The following is a 7,268-nucleotide window of genomic DNA, read 5'->3' as shown; positions in this document are numbered from 1 at the left end:
CGATGTCATTGCTATTTTCTATTTTTGCAGAACCATGTCAATGTTTATGCTGGAACCATATAAAAAAAATTGGAACCATGTAAATTTTTTTTCTGGAAACCATATCAATGTATGCTGGAAAACCATGTCATTTTTGCTGGAACCACATCAATGTTTTGCGGGAACCATGTCAATTTTTTCTTGGAACAATGTTTTTGGCTGGAAACGGCACAACCAGGGGCGAGACGGCAACGAGGTGTAGGGAGCACGTGAGATGGATGCGGCGAACGACACGAGGTGGGCGGGCATGCCACCGAGGGGAAAGCGGCAGCGACGGCGAGGCATGAGAGCACACATGGTGGGTGCGTGGACCTACGCACGGACAAGGATGAGAAAGAGGAGTGAAACGGAGGAGATGAAGAACATGACATGGGGGATAAGGATCCAACTGTTACAGCTGAGGGGGAGGGTCTAATGGCGCGCGAGCGACCGGCCGAAACCTAGCGCAGGCGTAATCTGTATGACTACATGAAAGGCTTATTAGTCTCTCTAGAAGATGACTGAGTGTACAATCAATTTTCATGTTGTGTTGTTATCAACATGATAAAATATGTATAGTACAGAATATATCAATTTAGTGAGACCGACGTGGTATTTTAGATGCTCATATATTTCTCTATAGACCAAGTTAAACTTTTAAAAGGACTTATTCTAAATATACAACTTCAAATATTACGGAATGGAAGAAGTATTCAACTTTTTGTGCCACAAGAACCTCAAGTGTACAATGTACATGTTTGCTTGGGAATTGATGCTCGTGGGACAAGAACCAAGCCTACGACAAATAATGGCCACTAAATTCGGTTGGTGCCAGGTGCAGTGCCAGTCAATGTTCGGCCATATATATATGGAAAATTCAGTATGTGGCATAACTTGATATTTTATGGCTATCACTAGATTTTCCTGACTTTTAGTTGTACCATATAATGATTGCGAAGGAATTGGCTATAACCCCGTGCGCGCCATCTATGCAAGTTGTCAATGTGTAGGCCTCATTACCGTCTCACTTGACCTATTTCCTACTCTATGCGAGCCCCCCATTTTTTCATGGGTCTCGTTTGACCCTCGAGGTCCCATCAGTCAGGTGTGTACTAAAGAAAAACAAAGTGACACTTTACAAAAAGAAATCTTATCCATGCCATTCCATCCATGTGAGGATAGTATGACAGACTTTGCAATACTGCCCTTTTGGTCAGGATCACCTTATAGGCCGTTATTATGGTGAACTTGGCGTTATGACATCACCAACATAGAGGAGATTTTTTTGATCGTATGGGTCCCATCAGTCTGTTGTGTTTTCAAGAAAAATAAATAAATACCTTAAAAGACGATCTAGTCCATGACGTTCCATCCGTATGAGGTCGGAACGTCAACTCGGCTATATTGCCCTTTCCGGCCGCGATCACCGTATAAGCCGTTATTATGGCGATCCAGGCATTATGATGGGTCTGCTGCAGTTATTCTTAGAACTAATTTTATTTGGACTAACTAACATTAACAAAAGAAAAGTCGTAGAACTTACTATAGGTGCAAAGGAAGCCGTATATGCGGACAATGCCGAAGTCTTGGTGGTTAAGTTCTAATAACACCTCACACCCAACAGGCCAACACAACATTCCTTGTTACTATTACGAAGAGTGGTCAACTCCCTGTACTTTCCCAATCAATATTTTGACGTACTCCATCCGTTCATAAATATAAGTTTTTTTTATAAATTGATGTTATGATGGACAAGGCGAGGTGATGCTATGATTGTGGCCGGGTGTGGGGGTTGGGGTTTGCGGTACTGCAGAACAATGTCATTGCCATTTTGAACAATGTCATTGCCATTTTCTATTTTTGCAGAACCATGTCAATGTTTATGCTGGAACCATATAAAAAAAATTGGAACCATGTAATTTTTTTTCTGGAAACCATATCAATGTATGCTGGAAAACCATGTCATTTTTGCTGGAACCACATCAATGTTTTGCAGGAACCATGTCAATTTTTTCTTGGAACAATGTTTTTGGCTGGAAACGGCACAACCGGGGGCGAGACGGCAACGAGGTGTAGGGAGCACGTGAGATGGATGCGGCGAACGACATGAGATGGGACCAACCTGTCATTCAGAGAGAGAAATAGAGTTACCGCGTCGGCCCAAATTTAGTTTACGCGTGTCTCCGTGCAGCCCATTGAGGGAGTACTCCCATTGAGGTGAAACGTGTCACGTACATTGGGCCGATAGGATGTCCCGTATCTCTCCCGATCCCTCTTCTCCGTCTTCCTCATCTCGAGCGTCCTGCGCGATAGGATTCCTGGCTGCCGCTGCTCCGCCTCCCGGCAGCATATACCCCTTCCCGCCGCCGCCCCAATGACCTGCTGCTCCGTCCTGACAAAGTTGCACCGCTATGAGCCCCAGTGCGATGCTCGACTTCCCTCTGCAGCCTCCGCCTCCTCTTCCCAATCTGGGCATATGCACCGACTAGCAGTGGAGCTCGGGGAGGGGCGGCGGTGCCGGTTCTGGCGCGGGCGAGGTCGAGGTGGGCACAGCGGCGAAGGAGCACAGGTCGAGTGCGGCTAACGGTGGTGCGCTGGTCCGGCTGGGCGAGCTCGAGCCTTGCACGACGGCGGCGGAGCGCGGGTGGTGGGGTCATCCGTCGATTACGGAGGTTGATTTTTGATACACTTCTCAACTTTTCCATATAGTATTGGTAATTTAGCTCCTCCCTTATTTTTAGTTTATTAAGGAGAACAGGTTTGAACGAAATGATATCACATTACAAACTGACTTCTTATTGGCAGCTCACTTTAGTGCAAAGTAGTCATCCATTTTTAGCCTATGAATTGGTTCAGCAGCTGAATCCCTTGGTGGGTTACTGTGGCCAGTTTATGTAAGAAGTTGGCTAGAAGAGAGGGCACCACTTGCGGTGGGTGATTAGTAATTTAAGGAGAATATTACAACGGGAATGCGAGCGGCGCGGTGGATTGGTATCCACAATGCTTTTGCCGCGTATGAACTAGAGGTCGGTATGGCAAAGTTATCTTCCTTACTGTGGTAAAGAGTGAATATAATTTTCCGTTGTCTTACTATTAATTTCAGGTACAGTTTCACTACAATATTGATGATAAGTGCAACATATTGTGCAAAGGAATGAAGATGGTTTATTTCTGCCTTTGTGGTGTTGTTTCCATGCCGGTGCCGGTCAATATTTGACAGGCTTGTTTTGGCTGCGGAGGGTGTCCTCCCAGATTTTTCTTTCTCCCCATGGATTACAGGGTAGGGGCTGTAGTGGTGGATGCTTCCTGTCTGTCATCATGTGTTGATGTTGGTGCGATCCATTGGGGTTTGGATTAAGTGCTTTGTGGCTGCCTGGATGTGGTGCTGTCGATGGGTTTGTTTTTTTAGAAGAAAAGGGCTCTTGCCCCGGCTCCATTTGATTGAATAAAACAAAGCCAAATTTTTGTCGATGGTTTATTTGGTGTGGGTTAGTGTCTCAGTGTGGTGTTCATCACTTTCGTGGGTGTTTCGTTTTATAGGATGTACCATCGTTTGATTTTTGTTATATGTTTGGTTGAGGTGTTTACTAATCTGGTACATTGTTGTCCAATGGCTGCTTACATATAGGACCTTTACCTACAATCTCCACGACCGGCCGGACAGCTTCTCTCTAATTAAGAAGCCTGTCAAATATCCGCGAACCTCTGACTTGTGTAAGCTCTCTTTGACATGGATCAATCAATAAATACATGTATGTCTAGCATCTTCTTGGGACCAAATCAACTTCTTATTTAGGCACACTATTGTAAATTCAATTTACTGTTGTAGATTTGATAGAATCATTCCGAATTGGTATTTTAAGTATATAACAACAAAAGAAGTCGTTTTAAATTTCCAAGAAACTGTTGGCAGTTTGTCTTCTGAATACAGAAGGGCATAGGGGAAGGCAAAATTAACAATCGCTGATCACATATGTTGTACACTGGCACAACAAAGGGATTTGCGTTGATTTCTATCTATCTCGGTTCTTAATTTGTCTAAAAGATGTGCTAAGAAATGGAGATGTAGGCACATGAGAAGAAGGGACATAGAGCCTTAGCAATTATAATTATTTATTGTAGGGATGCTTCTGTCACTTATAACACAATTATATATCCCGTGATGCTCATGTTATAGGATTTTTAATTGCTTCATGTTCCATTGATTTGGCTGGCAACCTCTATATGTCATCTCTGATGCCACGAGTGGGCTCATTGGATTTGGATACTGAGTTCTAATTTGATGACTTATTTGACAATTTCAGTTTACTATTGCTCCCATGCTCTGTGATATTCTTTGATGTACAAATTTAATTTGGCAATACTCACATGTAAAACTAGGATATTCCTTCAACTGATCCCATTTTTACTCTGAAACTGAACATCATTTTCCTTATATTTTGGCCGGTGTACGCTAGATGATGGTAATTTAGTATTTATCTGATGTCTCCCTTGCTGGAAGAATTAGCATCTACTATTTTATTTCAGCTATGTAAGAGCACATCCAAATTTACTATATATTCCAGAAAAGTTAGTAACTGCTTTGCCTGCAGAGTCCGTCAATTGTAAATGTAGGTCTTATGGCTAAAATATGTGGATTCAGAATTTACTTGCCGAGTAGAGTGCCGATGATTTGAAGTTGTGATGCATTAAGGCAAGGATCCTTATTTTTCATTTGTCAGCATTCCTGTGTTATTTCCATATTTTTGTTCTTGCGATTTTCTCATCTAGATAATTTGTTCAGATCTCATGAGGTTTGGAAATTGGCATCTTTCCATTGCTTAGTACAGAAGCATTTTTTATGGCTGAATAAATCTTGGTACTTCTAGGTTTGCCGGGCGGTTTGAGGCCAATGCCGGTGGTGCCATTCGTGTTTAGGTGTGCGGCTGTCAGATTTGGTCTTTCGCTTTGCTATTGTCACTGTCTTTGTGTCACCTAGGCAGAGTTCGTCCTATGGTCCCGCTGATTTTCTTTTAGTTGGTCTTGCTGTTGTGTGGTCATGTCGTTGTATTTGGTTGAGCTCTAGGCTAGATGGAGAGCGGTGCGGCTGGTCATGTCTGGCACTGTCAGAAGCGCGCTGGTATACTTGATTGTGGCCATACGGCCTTTTATGTTTCATCCCTTTTGTATTCCCGTTGATAAAAAAGGCGGAGCCACACCTTAAATTGGCATGGTGATGTTGGATGGCAGTTGGCCAGTCAGTTAGGTTGATTATTCAAGAAATCAATGTGTGTATATCTGACAAAATGATAATCACAGTAAACTAAAAAGCTTAGAGGTTGAGTTTAAAAGAAAGTTCAGAAGCACTGAAGGCTCATGTTTCTACGGTCATATTTAAAGCTCCAGTTCTGAGTGGTGTTTCTGAAAAAGAGATTATCAACATCTGCATATGTACCATGTGTTCATAATAGCATTCATGTCTCATTCTTTGTTTGTCATTATTTTTCTCTCTGCATATTGTGGAGGTCCGGTTCAAATTATTGATATTTTCATATAAATTTTATAACTTACCAAACAAGGTCCTAAAAAAGTAGAGCCACAAGTTTCAGAAATAAGATGTTTATAACTATGCAGACAAGGTTCTGAACTTCTGATAAAGAAGATCCAAAAGTTTCAGAAATAAGGTAGGGAAAATGAAAGGTAAACCATGCAGGCAAATGACTTTGCATATCAAAGAACAACTATTAATATGAGTAACTTATACATGCACAATGGTATGAATGTCACAATAAGACTTTACTTCTGCTATTACCCTGTGTGTTGCTTCAGTAAATTAAGTTTATATGCTTAGCTTGGTCTACATAATTTGAGGTTACTATTTTTAGCCCCCTGAGCAAATTTGCAGGTCAGCAATAGGTACGTATAACAGAATCCATTATGTTTTTCAGATTCACTCCGAGAACAAGCTGAATGGAGCTCCGTGGCACCAAATGCAGTCGTGAAAAACACAATTTATATGCATACACGTGATTTAAAAGTGCATTGTGAACTTCTTATGCTACATGTGTTGTTTTTAAAATTGATTGAGATAGTTTAGTGGCCTTACCATGTTTAACAATCTCTAACTCATGAAGGGAAGTCATGCTTACAATAGTGTTGATTGTAAGGTCGATGAAAATCTGTCATGTATGCTGGACTATGCTACATGTTATTCGTCATTTTGGCATCAACATGCTATACAAATTTCTCTTGCTAATTGTGATGATTCATTTCATGACTAAGGTGCCAGAGGTCCTATTGATTAGCTTTACTATATACAGTTGCTCTTCTAAGTTCTGGCAGAGAAATGCGGGCGCATCCGGTATGAATAATGTGCTATATACAGTTGTACCAAAAGAAATTCCTCGATCCCATATGACTGGTTCTTATGTAGCCTTATGAAACACAACGGTGTGGAAATCAAATCAATAAATTATATGGTACTTCCTCCGTCTCATAATATAAGAGCGTTTCTGACACTAAAGCGAGTATATGAGAACCCAATAACAACACACATTCAAAAAAATTAAGGTGACTACGCTACAAAACAAGCGGCGCAGCAAAGCGCGCCTTTCCTTCTAGTAATATGTATGACTACATGAAAGGCTTATCAGTCTCTCTAGAAGATGACCGACTGTGCAATCAATTTTAATGTTGTGTTGTTATCAACAAGATAAAACATGTATAGTACAAAATATATTTTATAATAAATTTAATGAGAACGTCATGGTATTTTAGATGCTCATATATTTCTCCATAGACCAAGTTAAACTTTTAAAAGGACTTATTCTAAATATACAACTTCAAATATTATGGAATGGAAGAAGTATTCGACTTTTCGTGCCACAAGAACCTCAAGTGTACAATGTACATGTTTGCTTGGGAATTGATGCTCGCGGGACAAGAACCAAGCCTACGACAAATAATGGCCACTAAATTTGGTTGGTGCCAGGTGGAGTGCCAGTCAATGTTCGGCCATATAGATATGGAAAATTCAGTATGTGGCATAACTTGATATTTTATGGCTATCACTAGATTTTTCTGAATTTTAGTTGTGCTATATAATGATTGCGAAGGAATTGGCTATAACCCCGTGCGCGCCATTTATGCAAGTTGCCATTGTGTAGGCCTCGTTACCGTCTCACTTAACCTATTTCCTACTCTATGCGAGCCCCCCATTTTTCCATGGGTCTCGTTTGACCCTCGAGGTCCCATCAGTCAGGTGTGTACTG

At 41.4% G+C, this 7,268-nt stretch overlaps 1 long non-coding RNA gene across 1 annotated transcript; it reads left to right on the top strand.

The window, feature by feature from the left end:
• The first annotated feature begins 2,243 nt into the window (after window positions 1-2,243).
• On the top strand, window positions 2,244-6,253 carry LOC123068653 (uncharacterized). Its single transcript, XR_006431930.1, has 2 exons — window positions 2,244-3,044; window positions 3,122-6,253. It is a non-coding gene; the product is annotated as an uncharacterized lncRNA (long non-coding RNA).
• Window positions 6,254-7,268: the final 1,015 nt, after the last annotated feature.

The sequence above is a fragment of the Triticum aestivum genome, chromosome 3B (assembly GCF_018294505.1).
Source record: "Triticum aestivum cultivar Chinese Spring chromosome 3B, IWGSC CS RefSeq v2.1, whole genome shotgun sequence".
NCBI classification, from domain to species: domain Eukaryota; kingdom Viridiplantae; phylum Streptophyta; class Magnoliopsida; order Poales; family Poaceae; genus Triticum; species Triticum aestivum.
This window is presented reverse-complemented; position numbering and strand designations above follow the sequence as displayed.